The following is a 14,210-nucleotide window of genomic DNA, read 5'->3' on the forward strand; positions in this document are numbered from 1 at the left end:
TCATTTTGAAATGTGTTGTCCTGGAATAAAGAAATACTTTTAAATACACCGCCTGGTTAATTCCCAACCCCTGATGGCAGCGCTATACTAAGGGCGATCATTTTCTATGACTTTTTGCTAGAAAACAGTTGTCATCCTCTATCGAACAGTTGTTATTCCCCTTCATACCACGAATATTATATGAGAAAGCTTCTTATTAAGTTTTCTGCACAAGAATGAATCCGTAGCGATGAGAATTTTTGGAATATTCACAATTCTGCGCCGTCCTTTCATTGTATTCAGTTGGCATTCCGTTTAACAGACTGGAGCTGTCTTTCTTTTTCGTATGTCCCCTCCCCTCCCCTGTATCCACCGTCTCTCACTCCTCCTCCCCACAGATGGCTGCTGCTGCTCTTCTCCCCCTCCTCTGCTCTTCGTGTGTTTTCTTTTAATGCAAATTAAGACTCGGGAAAATCCAGGATCCCTGGAAAGATGGCGCAAGGAGGCTGCACCCCGGGATATGGCTCCTGCCTCAGCCTATGTGCCAGGTAAGAGCCTGGTGTTTTCTGCTGTGCTCATGTCTGTAGACCCCCCTCTTACTCTGACATTTCGGTGGCAGATATATAGGCATGTAGTACTATGCTGGTCTGTTCTTAGAAAGTGAATTTATATTAATGGGTGCCCATTGATAACTATATTCCTGTTGTGTGGCTTCCTGTCACTCTGCATGACCAAAATGCCTCCCACATGATGGATGTGCCCTTCTTGGGTGCCACACACTTGTTTGACGTGATGTGCGGGTGTCCTCTATATTATACTATGACTGGGTTTTCTTGCAGGATGTCACCTGCTCACTGCCCATGAGATGGCATGCTGGACGGCTTTTCTGGTACTTGGGCTCTGGCTGCTAGGCAGAGTACATGCCAGTATAAGTATATTATGAAAGCTCAGTTCGGATATGGAGAACTATGACGTATTATTTCATAGCTATTAGTGAAGTGTGTATGATAGTTGTCCAAGTTATGGTGCCCTGTGAAGCTGGAAATCAAGCTGTACATATTAAGGAACTGGTCAAGGTTTTTTGGGCCTGAGGCTATGGAAAGCTATCTGTGGAAAGTGTCCCTCAGGTCATGTTCTGGGCTCCATGAAACTGACCACAAACATCTTCTGAGATGTCTACCACAAGTCCTCGAGTCACACACAGTTCTGTTTATTGGAGAGAGTCCTTTAATAAACAATTATGAAATGGTTAACACGACTCACGAGGTCCATTTATACATTACCAGTCTTCAGCTATGGTGACATCACCTGTTTTTAGGTGTGACAGTAGCCGAGTTTATGCCATCCTTAGGATTTAGTCATCAAACGGTTCCGCACACCTTGTCTATCCTTCATCAGATTATAAAATGTATTTGTATAATATAAAAAAAAAACATCATAGAGGGAAAAGACATGAGATCCACATCAGATGTTCGGTAGACATGACAAGTACTGTAGTGCAGCTGAGTTTGACGATTGGTTTATAGTATATGTAGTTTACAAAGCTCTCGAAGAGTAAGGGTATGTTCACACGCACTGTTTTCAGACGTAATTCGGGCGTTTTACGCCTCAAATTACGCCTGAAAAAACGGCTCCATTACGCCTACAAACATCTGCCTATTGCTTTCAATGGGTTTTACGATATTCTGTTCCCACGAGGTGTTATTTTACGCGTCGCTGTCAAAATACTGCACGTAAAAAGACACCCGCGAAAAAGAAGTGCATGTCACTTCTTGGGACGTTTTTGGAGCCGTTTTTCACTGACTCCATTGAAAAACAGCTCCAATAACGTCCGTAAAATACGCCGCGAAAAACGCGAGTTGCTACAAAAACTTCTGAAAATCAGGAGCTGTTTTCGCCTGAAAACAGCTCCGTTTTTTCAGACATATTTTGCTAAGCAGTGTGAACATACCCTAAAACAACAACTTCAGCTCTGCTACATCTATTTGTAGAAAAGCAGTGCTGTTCCCATAGCAGTTTATACAAAACAGTCATTAAATGCAGGACTATGCGTGTCCAGGGAATGAAGCAGTTCTGGGACCCCCTCCTGACCATGTCATCATCGTCCACCACATGCTCTCACATAGTTTTATCAGTACGGCCTTCAACAACACTTGCCCGGGACCTCAGAAGCTCTTGATTGGCCCTCAACTCATGTTCCCCTGATTTTGGACCCCTAGAGTTGTGTTGCCTAAAGAATGTTCTACTTTACATATTTATATCAGACTATGAGTAGATGAATAAGGGGTTAATAAGCATTAAGGAAAATGTAGAACAAGGATTTATAGAAGGCATATGTGATCACGGAGGAGCTACCTGTTGTTTTCTGAAGACACCTGTAAGGAGGAATTCTCGCTGCGTTACATACTCACGTACATTCTAGATGGTGTATTGATGCGAGAATTAACCTTTCTACGCTTTTACTAGGGGATCGTAGGACAAGACTGATCATGCCAATGCACTGTGTATATAAGAGGTGGCCTGATAACATAAGATATAGTGAAATGTCTATTTAAGAAGTTAACCATTTCTATACTATGTATGCATCTAACGGAAGAGGCCTGTCTTTATGGCAGTCTCACGTTCTTAATAGAGTAAATTAAAGGGGCTCTCCGGAGTTCATGAATGCAGCTCATTTAACAGAGCACAAAGCATGCTCTAATTCTCTTACTATACTCTGTTACAATTTGGTCCCTGAGAGCTCATCTCCAATAACAGTCACAGGGGAAACATAATTATTTCTTTTTTAACGTGTTGTTGCATTTTGGATACATACATAGGGGGGAATTTACGGTTTCATACGGCAGTCTTAATAGGAAACAAGCTGGAGTAAAATGTGAAAAATTTAGATGCGCACGTCCCTTAACCCCTTCCCGCCCAATCACGTAATGTGTTAGCGCCTTCTCACGTAACTTACGTGATGGTGATGGTGCGGGCTCAGAGGCTGCCAGCGCCATCACCAGCGCGTGTCAGCTGTATATTACAGCTGACATCAAGCTGCAACGGCCAGGACCGGAGCTAGGCTCCGATCCTGCCGATTAACCCCTTAGATGCATCTGGGTGGTTTTTAGCCTGTTGGCATCCCTGCGTCGTGGTCGCTGGGATGCCCGTGGTTGCTATGGCAACCGAAGGCCTCACAATGGCCTCCTGGTCTGCAAAGCACAGAAGCCTTTTAGGCTTAAAGTCATCAAAATGTTGCATGGTCCCAAAATTGTACCAATAAAAACTACCGTCCATCCCGCAAAAAACAAAGCCCTCCCACAGCTTATTGACAGAAAAATAAAAAACATATGGCTCTCAAAATATGGTGACACAGAAAATAAATGATTTTAAAAATAAGAAGTGATTTTATTGTGCAAATACTGTAAAATATAAAATAAACTATATACATATGGTACTGCCGTAATTGTATCGACCCCCAGAATAAAGTAAAATGTCATTTATAGTGCACGGTGAACGGCATCATTTTTTTAAATAAAACGTGATAAAAAATTGCCTGTACCCCAAAATGGTACCAATTAAAACTACAGGTTGTCCCGCAACAAATAATCCCTCACACAGCTCCGGTGGAGAAAAAATAACGAAGTTCTGGCTCTGAGAATATGGCGAAACAAAATGCGCAGAGTGTTCCAGAAACTGATAAGATTGAGCACCATTTATCAGTGCGACACTGGCCAGATATCTGCGGATTATTATTTATGTACCCCATTATTATATCCTCTTATTATTCCCTGATGTACTCCGCACAGATTACATATACCCCCACATTATAAACTGAAATACCAGTAAAACTCCAAACAGAAAAACTACCAAGCAAAATCTGCGCTCCAAAAGCCAAATGCCGCTCCCTCCCTTCTGAACCCTACAGTGTGCCCAAACAGCCGTTTACGTCCACATATATGGCATCGGCATACCCGGGAGAATCCGCTTAAGAGTTTATGAGATATTTGTCTGCAGTAGCACAAACCGGGCACCCCATATTGGGCACTAAAATGGCATATCAGTGGAAAATTGCAATTTTCACTTGCACCATCCACTGAGTGTTCATTTGTAATAAATAAAAAAGAAAACCTGTGGTGTCAAAATGCTCACTACACCCCTTAAAAAAATGTTTTGAGAGGTGCAGTTTCTAAAATAGAGGCCACTACTTGGCGGTTTTTACTATTTGACCTCGGAGCCCTGCAAGTATGGGCCAATGCTGCGAAAATCACCAAAATAGACCTCAAATGTGCATGTTGCTCTTCAATTCTGAGCCCTGTCATATGTCCAGGCAAATGATAAATGCCTTGAGGTGTGTAGTTTCCAAAATGGGCTCACTTCTCAGGGTTTTCCACTGTACTCTTGTACATAAGGGAGCTCTGCAAACGCGACATGGTGCCCGTACACCAATCCAGCAAAATCTGCGCTCTAAAAGCAAAATGGTGCTCCTTCCATTTTGAGCTCTGTCATGTGCCCATACAGCAGTTTAGGGCCACACACACGGGGTATTGCCATGCTCGGAAGAAATTGAGTAGCAAATTGTGTGGTATTTTTTCTCATATTACCCTTTGCCCTATTACCCCTTGTGAAAAAAAAAATTGGGAGTTAAAAACTACATATTTTTTGAAAAAATAAAATTTTTCATTTTCACTGCCTAATTCTAATAAAATCTATGAAAAACACCTATGGAATCAAAATGCTCATTACACCCCTAGATAAATGCCCTGAGAGGTATCGTTTCCAAAACGGAGTCTCTTCTCAGGTGTTTCTACTGTACTGGTACCTCAAGGGTTCTGCAAATGCGACATGGCGCCTAAAAACCAATGAAGCAAAGTCTGCATGCCAAGTAGCGCTCCTGCCATTCTGAGGCCTGCGGTATGTCCAAACAGAAGCTTATGACCACATATGGGCTATTGCCGTACTCGGGAGAAATTGCTTTACATATGTTGGGGTGCTTTTTCTCCTTTATTCCTTGTAAACATTAGAAAATTCAGTTTTTTTCAGAAAAAAGTAGATTTTCATCTTCACAGACTAATTCCAATAAATTCAGCAAAAAACTGTGGGGTCAAAATGCTAACTATACCCCTAGAAAAATTCCTTGGTGGGTGTAGTTTCCAAAATGGGGTCACTTTTGGGGGGTTTCCACTGTTTTGGTCCCTCCAGTGCATTGCAAACGTGACACGGCACCGAAAACCATTCCAGCTAAATCTGCGCTCCAAAATCCAAATGACGCTCCTTCCCTTCTGAGCCCTGCCGTGGGTCTAAACAGCAGTTTATTACCACATATGGGGTATTGACATAATCGGGAGAAATTGCTTTACAAATGTTGGGATGCTTTTTCTCCTTTATTCCTTGTAAAAATGAGAAAATTCTATCTTTTTTCAGAATTTTTTTTTTTCATTTTTACATACTAATTCAAATAAATTTAGCAAAAAAGACGTGGAGTCAAAATGCTAACAATAGCCCTAGATACATTCCTTGAGGGTGTTGTTTCCAAAATGGGGTCACGTTTAGGGGGTGTCCACTGTTTTGGCACCACAAGACCTCTTCAAAAGTTCTCCTCTAGGTGCCACGTGTGCGATATTTATAAAAACTGCAGAATCTGAGCAATAAATATTGATTTGTGTTTCTCTGGTAAAACTTTCTGTGTTACAGAGAAAAATTTATTACAAATGAATTTCATCCAAAAAAATGAAATATGTACATTTCACCTCTACATTGCTTTAATTCCTGTGAAATGCCTGAAGGGTTAAAACACTTTCTGAATGCTGTTTTGAATACTTTGATGGGTGCCGTTTTAAAATGGGGTGTTTTATAAGGGTTTTAAATATATGGGCCCCTCAAAGCCACTTCAGAACTGAACTGGTCCCTGAAATAAAGAGCCTTTTGACATTTTCTTGAAAATGTGAGAAATTTCTGCTAAAGTTCTAAGTCTTGTAACGTCCTAGAAAAATAAAAGGATGTTCAAAGAACATACCAACATAAAGTAGACATATGGGAAATGTTAATTAGTAACTATTTTGGGTGGTATTTCTATCTGTTTTACGAGCAGATATATTTACATATAGAAAAATCATAATTTTTGCAAATTTTCTCAATTTTGGTGTTTTACACAAATAACCAATGAATTTATCTAACACATTTTTCCACTAACATAAAGTCCAATATGTCACGAGAAAACAGTCTCAGAATCGCTTGGATAGGTAAAAGCATTTCTAAGTTATTACCACATAAAATGACACATGTCAGATTTGAAAAAATGGGGCTTGTCCAAGGCCAAAATGAGCTTGGTCCTGAAGGGGTTAATAGATTTGTTGCATCTTCGGCTGTCCGTGTGCCACTGAGTGAAATGTACGGCAGCCAGTAACTGGCGTAGTTTTCCGCTATAATTTACGCCAGCTACTGGCATAAATTATAGTAAATGCTTCGGACTGCGGGTGGCCCCCATTTGGGTCTTTTCAACGCTGCAAACCACAACTGAGTTTAGCACAATCCTAAACAATATAATAATATTTTACAATATAATTACAATAAATGGTTAAGTGTTAACCGCTAAAGCACCACAGACCTCCAGGGATATTATATATTAACCCATAACCACCACGTCTGATGTATATCAATATTAACCCCATTTTTTTCTTGGACCACCAGAGGCATTAAAGGCTAACTAAATATTTGACAAACAGAAGTTCTGATTGGTGGGGGTCTGAGCACTGAGACCCCCACCAATCGCTAAAACGAAGTGGCAGACGCGCTCGTGTGAGCGTTCAGCAGCTTTGTTTCTGATTGGCTTTCTCCGGAAAGCCGATGTATCGGAGTACGGGCTCATAGACTTTCTATTGAGTACATCCTCCGATACATTGATTTCCGGAAAAAGCCAAACAGACACGAAGCGGCTGAGCGCTCACACGAGCACTTCTACCGCTTCGTTTTAGTGATTAGTGGGGTCTCAGTGTTCGGACCCCCACCAATCAAAACTTCTCACATGTCACTATGACATTTTACGGAGCTCCATAATGTGCTCTGATCATCACAATATGTCATTATGACATGTCAGAAGTTTGTCAGACGTTTAGTTACCCTTTAACTTCTAAACCACTCTAGACCACCAAGAGTATGACGTGAATACTATCATTAACCCTAAAACCACCTCATGTAAAAGTGTAACATTTAATTCATGTAGAAAGTTGTCAAAGTCCATATAATCAGGGGGCATTTTGCTGTCTCCGTTGTGGGCACATTGCACTTGAAAACCCCCTTTAAAAATCCTGCATTTTTTACCCCATACGGAAACATTAAGATCACAATGAAGTCTTGGCAATGCAGCAGTATGCACTTCGCAGGCGACCAAGTGCCGCAGTAGAGTCCTAGCATTACTGTTTTTATTTATTTATTGCATTACAGTACAGTTTCCATGGAATGATGGTAACAGGAACACATGATGTGTGTGTTCCCTGCATTTCCTTGTATAAAGATGACACAAAACAGTGACTATTTCTGTCCCTACTGATCAGTATACAAGGAAATGCTGGGAAGACACAGATCATGTATTCCCTGCATCCTCCTTGCCCCAACTGCTACAGGAGATCCCGTGACATCACCTAAAATGGGGAGTATGTCAGAAATACGTAGGCTGTGACCTCAGTGGTCTTTACTATGGTGTTGAGATCCAGCATGGTCCGCTCTGGCAGTGGCACCTGTTTCTTACATGTGAATTTACAGAAGATGAATCAGTTGGGTGGGATCCTGGTATTGTCAGTGAAGCAGCCAGTATATAAGCAGTATAATACAGTGCTGGTTAAATCCCTGGAGCCAGGTAGCCAATGCACTTGGAAATTTGCTGCTGGCGCCTTTTTTGCATTTTCTGCTGACTCCTGGAGTGGTCTGACTCCTGAAATCTATAATAATTTGTCCATCCATGGGTTAACAGAATAAAAGGGATTGCACCGTTGTATGGTATGCAACCACCCAATATGAGATTTCTACTTACATGTGTCTCCTGACACCACTTATACGTATTTCCTGACATATCATTAAGGCTTTTGTTTGGTGATTTCTTGCTCACGTGACTATTCGTTACTAGTCGTTTCTAGTGGCTCCTAAGCTCCCTCTAGTGGTGACTGCAGGAATGTTATATATTAATTCCATGGCGGAGATTTACTAAACTAAATTCATCAGAATTCTGGCTCAATTTGTGCCACAAAAACTGGCATCCATGACTTGCGGCAGATTTATTATGTATTTTAGACACTGTTTGCGCCTCACTAGACCGCTTTGAAAAGTGTATTGGAAAGGGGTGTGGCTTAGCAATAAGAGGGCGTGACCTAAATGCACAACAGTGATTTTTTTTTACTGCAAAATATTGATCTAAACTAAGCTAATCAAGAGGTGGCGTAAGGAAGAGAAAAGTGTCTATTGTGTCTAGCAAGATGTGCCAAATATATCATAAAGTGTGCACCATTGTGAAATATTTGGTGCATCATCTGCCTGCCTAGTCTAGTTATAAGCTGTCTAAGTTTAAGTCTATAATAGTAAAAATGTCTTGGTCTATGCAGGGAATTTGGAGCTTTATATCAGAAAAAACGAAGCTCCAACCTCTTTAAAAATATATTAAGAAATAAATGAGCACTACATTTTGGATATATTTTGATTAAATATATTAGCAACAAAATATTATTCAAGGGTGGACATTCACTTAAAATTTTAGGTTCAGCTCTGATCATCTTCCCTATCAGGTTTTTAGTTATGCATCTGATTCTACCACAAAATGTAAATGTAATTAAAATGGTAAAAGTCAGGCTTCGTTCACATCTGTGTCGGGACTCCGTTCATGGGTTCCATCGGAGCTCTCCGTCAGCGAAACCCATGAACGTAATCTAAACTGAAACAAACGGAAATCATAGGTTTCCGTTTGCATCACTATTGATTGCAATAGTGACGGATCCGGGGCAAATGGTTTACCTTTGTTGCCGTTGTGTAAGGGTTCCGTTGTTTTGACGGAGTGAAAAGTGCAGTCGACTACGGTATTCATTCCGTCAAAACGACGGAATCCTTACACAATAGTGACAAACGGAAATCATTTGCATCGGATCCGTCACTATTGAAATCAATGGTTATGCAAACGGAAACCTATGGTTTCCATTTGTTTCAGTTTGGATTCCGTTCATGGGTTCCCCTGATGAAAAGGTCAGACACAGATGTGAACGAAACCTAATCCATTGTCTCCACTCCAAAGGCAATAGGTATACATTTTATGCATTTATTTAACTACTTCTATCTGTTATTGTCAGGATATTTCTGTTAGGGTATGTGCACACGATGAGAGGCTTTAACGTCTGAAAAGACAGACTGTTTTCAGGAGAAAACAGCTGCGTCGTTTCAGACGTAAAAGCTCCTCCTCGCATTATGCGAGGCGTCTTTGACGCCCGTAATCTTGAGCTGCTCTTCATTGACTTCAATGAAGAACGGCTCAAATTATGTTGCAAAGAAGTGTCCTGCATATAATGTATATAAGTGTCCTGCACTTCTTTGCCGAGGCAGTCATTTTACGCGTCGTCGTTTGACAGCTGTCAAACGACGACGCGTAAATGACAGGTCGTCTGCACAGTACGTCGGCAAACCCATTCAAATGAATGGGCAGATGTTTGCCGACGTATTGGAGCCGTATTTTCAGACGTAAAACGAGGCATAACACGCCTCGTTTACGTCTGAAAATAGGTCGTGTGAACCCAGCCTTAGGGAAGTCATTGCCTGATAATTGAATGAATCTTAAGGCCTCCTTCACACACAGAAAATGTCTTGCATTTTAAACTGCCTCAAAAAAACGCTTCTAAAAATGCTAGAGTTATAAAAATGTAACATGCGTTTTTTTAAGACGTTTTTGGTATTGTTTTTTCATTTGGTGGCATTTTGTACACGCTTTATTTTCTGCCATTATAGAAGTCCTATAGAGAAGCTTTTGGGAAAAATGCCTGAAAAAAAGCCAATATCCAGAGAATGTTGCGTTTGGGAAAAAATGCCACTGACCACAAAAACTCCACGAACCAGAATGAAGTTGTATGTAGTGCATTTGATATTTTACTATAGACTTTGATATAATATTTGGCTGCACTAAAAAAACCACCACAAAACACTTACTAAACACCATAAAAAACGCAGCAAAACGATGTGTGTGAATTCAGCTTAGGCTGGGTTCACACGAGCATGTTCGGTCCGTAATGGACGGAACGTATTTCGGCCGCAAGTCCCGGACCGAACACAGTGCAGGGAGCCGGGCTCCTAGCATCATAGTTATGTACGACGCTAGGAGTCCCTGCCTCGCTGCGGGACAACTGTCCCGTACTGTAATCATGTTTTCAGTACGGGACAGTAGTTCCATGGAGAGGCAGGGACTCCTAGCGTCGTACATAACTATGATGCTAGGAGCCCGGCTCCCTGCAGTGTGTTCGGTCCGGGACTTGCGGCCGAAATACCTTCCGTCCATTACGGATGTAACATGCTCGTGTGAACCCAGCCTCAGGCTTACTGTTTTCAGCTTCAAATCCACTGTAGAAGATTTACAGTATCTACACTTCACTAGCTTGTTGTTATGTGGCCTAATGTGGATGGGATAACTGGAGGCTGGTGGACAGCCTCTTTGCAGTTGGATGGCGCCCTAGGCAGGTGCCTACTTTCACCTACCCCTTGTCTCAGCCCTGATAGGGCAGCCTTATCATTAAATTGAAGTCTGCTTCTGAACATTTCCAATCATTGGGAGTCCATGTGCCCATTTGGCTTACAGCTGTGTATCAGATTGTGCTGTTTTTATTTATGGTGGAAGGGATCTGGGTGTTCTATTGTAGGGTTGCCAACTGTCCAAATATTCACAGACAGTGCGTAAAACTTGAGAAACTTGTGCAGGTCATTTAGGCTCTGTCCACTTATTTTGAATTCTTTTGACATTTATATATGAGATGTCAGAAGAAACATTAAGGAGGAATTCCCTTTTATCTCTTTTTCGTTGGTGTTAATGAGGACCTTTCACCTCTCCTGACATTTCTATTTTACTAAATACAGTACTTGTACTCCCCATGAAATAAAACATTTTCAGAATTTTTTCTTAGAAATATGTGATGTGCTGTTCCTCTGTTATTCCTCATAGAAATGTATGAATAAATTGACATCTGCGTGTTACTAGTCTCCTTATTAAAGGGGCGTGTCCCTATACAGTCTCAATGTCACCTCTGATTGGATATTGTCAGTCTGTGTAGGGACACACCCCCCAACTGGTAACACCCAGTTGACAATGTACTCTTAATTACTAGGAGGAATAACAGAGGAACTGCACAATGTAGAGTTCTAAGATAAAGTGCTCCAGAATTGTTATTTCATGGAGAATACAATTATTTACTAAAACAGACATTTCAGGAGCGGTGACAGTCTCTCTTTAAGGCACTTAACTAGGCTCTGAATTCTGTAAAAGCTGCCGTATAGAAGGTGTCATTGTTTTACCGCATTTCTTGCAGAAATAATAAAAAAAAATTATTATGCCGTGAAATATATGCACTTTATTTTTTTCACTGAAGACCATGACACAAGAATGGTTTACAGCGCTGCAAAATCCGATGTTGTATATCTAGAAATCTTGTGCCCTCTTCCTCCATTCCTTGTTCTGGTGACTCACTGATTCGTACCACCATGCCACCTAACCCACTATGCAGCTGTTCTCCTTTATATATGGGTTTTGCTCAGAAGAACAATTATTATGTATCTAGGTATTTTTCCAATAATGACTGTATTTTACGCTGTCAGAAGCTGGCGGAGGAAGCGATGACTGTAGCAGGGGGAAGCACAGATAGCAGAACGCATGTCCAGTGATTATGGCACTGGGGCGTCATGGTAGAGTGGTAGTCTCTAACACACAATACAACCTTATGAACTGCTTTGAAGTAATAATACACAACGTCTTTTTACCCCCTCCCCCGCCAGACAGACACATGAGATCATTGAACGTGTAAAATGCGTAGTTGTGACGGCTTATTCTGAGCTTGGTTTGTATGTTGTGTATATACAGTCTTCTTACATTGGTAAGTTGCTCTGGAAAACAGCTGCGGTATTAATATGTATGATATGAGTAAGTTACTGGATCAATACATTCTCTACTTAACACTTCCTCTTTCCACCTTTAAAAAGGAAACCTACATCTAAAAATAAAGGCTGATGGATCTTTAAATAGGACCTTCCGTTTGGCGGCACTTTACATAAGTATTAGGGTAATGCATAAATAACAATTCCCTCATTTTCTTTTATAACTGAATGACTCCTGCTGGTAGCCGATAGCACGGAGGTAAAATTCCATACAATTGTATTACGTTCCATTAACGAGTTCTAGTCGTATTGATTAGATCTCCTCGGTCTAGGACCAGCACCCTTCTTCCTTTGTGAAATGCAGGATACCGGAAGGGCTTGTAAATTTCTTTATTAATGTAAAGATCTATGGTGATTTACACATTATGGCATTGACCCTGCCATTGAGGCAGCCACGGCGGTCCTGAATAGGCCATAAATGTTTATGTCCCGTAGAAACCCTTTAAGGTCTGAGACATTTTTTTTATTTTCATTTTTCAGTCCCCGCATTCCAAGAGTCATAACTTTTTTATAATGTACTGGGAATTGAAAAAAATTATTTGCGGGCTGAAATTGGAAAAAAAATGTTGATTCTTCCATTGTTTTTTGGGTTTAATTTTTACGGCTTTCACCGTGCGGTAAAAATGACAACTTAATTTTATTCTTTATTCTGTGGCTCAATATGATTACGGTGATACCAAATTTATATAGGTTTTTTTTTAATATTTTTTTTGTACTTTAAAAAAAAATGTTTCACCATATTATGAGAACCATAACTTTCTTATTTTTTCTGCGGATTGAGCGGTGTGATTTTTTTGAGGGACGAGCTGTAGTTTTTATCAGCACCATTTTTTGGTACATACAACTTTTCGATCACTTTTTATTATCTTTTTCATAGAGCCATGTTGACCGCAAAACAAAGATTTTGGCATTTTAAATGTTTTCATTTTTATGGTGCTCACCATGCGCGTTAATAACACTATATTGTAATAGTTCAGGCTTTTACAGACGCAGCAATACCAATTTTTTACTTTTTTTATTTTTTACATTACTTTAGAAAAAAAGTGGGAAAAGTTTTGTCTTTTTTAACTTTTAATATTTTATTTTATTTTTTTAACTACTAAAAACTTTATTTTACTTTTTTTTTACACATTCTATTAGTCCCCCTAGGGTACTTGAACCAGCGGCAGGGCTCAACAGAGGCAGAGTGAAGCCAGATCCGGGGGCCTTAATTAGGCCCCTGGGCTGCCATGACTACCATCGACGCTCCCGATCGCATTGCTAGGGGGGGTGATATGCTGTCAGAGGGGGTCGCCCTCTCTTTTCAATGCCTCAGATGATGTGGATGCCCTTGACCGCAGCATATAAGGGGTTAAACGGCCAAGAACAGCACGATCGCTGTTCAAGGATGTTAGTCCCGTGTGTCAGCTGTCATACACAGCTGACACCTACACCATATGGAGCACGCTCAGCGCGTGAGCGCGCTCCATACTTCTTCCCCTGCACCAGGACGTACCGGGACGTCCTGGTGCGTGAAGGGGTTAAAGGAGTTGTTTCACAAAGAAAACCCTTTTTTAAAGAGAACCTTTCACCTGCCCCTACATGTGCAGCTGAGTGCCGCATGTAATGGGTGGGGCTGCACAAACCCTGGGGCACTTTACATTTACGTTATTTAGATATCGGTGCCGTTATATTTGGTGCCCAATATGTAAATAAGCCCCTGAACTGTCAATGGGGCGTGTAATGGCAAGGGGGTGTGTTACTTTGGCACTGTGACACTATCCAATCAGCTACGGACAGTGTCACAGCAAGAACTGGAGAGAGGAGAGCGTGTGCGCGCACACGCTCTCCCTCTTCAGCTGTCGGCAGACAGGGACAAGACTGATCTCTCGCGAGAGATCAAAGTCTTGTACTTGTCTGCCAAACTGGCAAGCGGGTGTGTAATGGCAAGGGGGCATGTCACTGCTACGGACAGTGCAAGAGCTGGAGGGGAGAGCGCGCAAGAGATCAGTCTTGTCCTTATCTGCCGAGAGCTGAAGAATAAGAGCGTGCGTGCTCTCCTCTCTCCAGCTCTTGCCCTGTCCGCAGCAGTGACACGCCTCCTTGCC

The 14,210-nt window shown here is 41.4% G+C and overlaps 1 long non-coding RNA gene across 1 annotated transcript in view; it reads left to right on the forward strand.

Annotated features, from left to right (window-relative positions):
• Positions 1-317: 317 nt before the first annotated feature.
• The window catches only part of LOC142664874 (uncharacterized), a 48,860-nt gene continuing 34,967 nt past the window's right edge, over positions 318-14,210 (forward strand). Inside the window, exon 1 of the long non-coding RNA XR_012851398.1 lies at positions 318-527. This is a non-coding gene — a long non-coding RNA (uncharacterized LOC142664874). The remainder of the gene's footprint in view (positions 528-14,210) is intronic.

This window comes from Rhinoderma darwinii, chromosome 12 (genome assembly GCF_050947455.1).
Source record: "Rhinoderma darwinii isolate aRhiDar2 chromosome 12, aRhiDar2.hap1, whole genome shotgun sequence".
Taxonomy (NCBI): domain Eukaryota; kingdom Metazoa; phylum Chordata; class Amphibia; order Anura; family Rhinodermatidae; genus Rhinoderma; species Rhinoderma darwinii.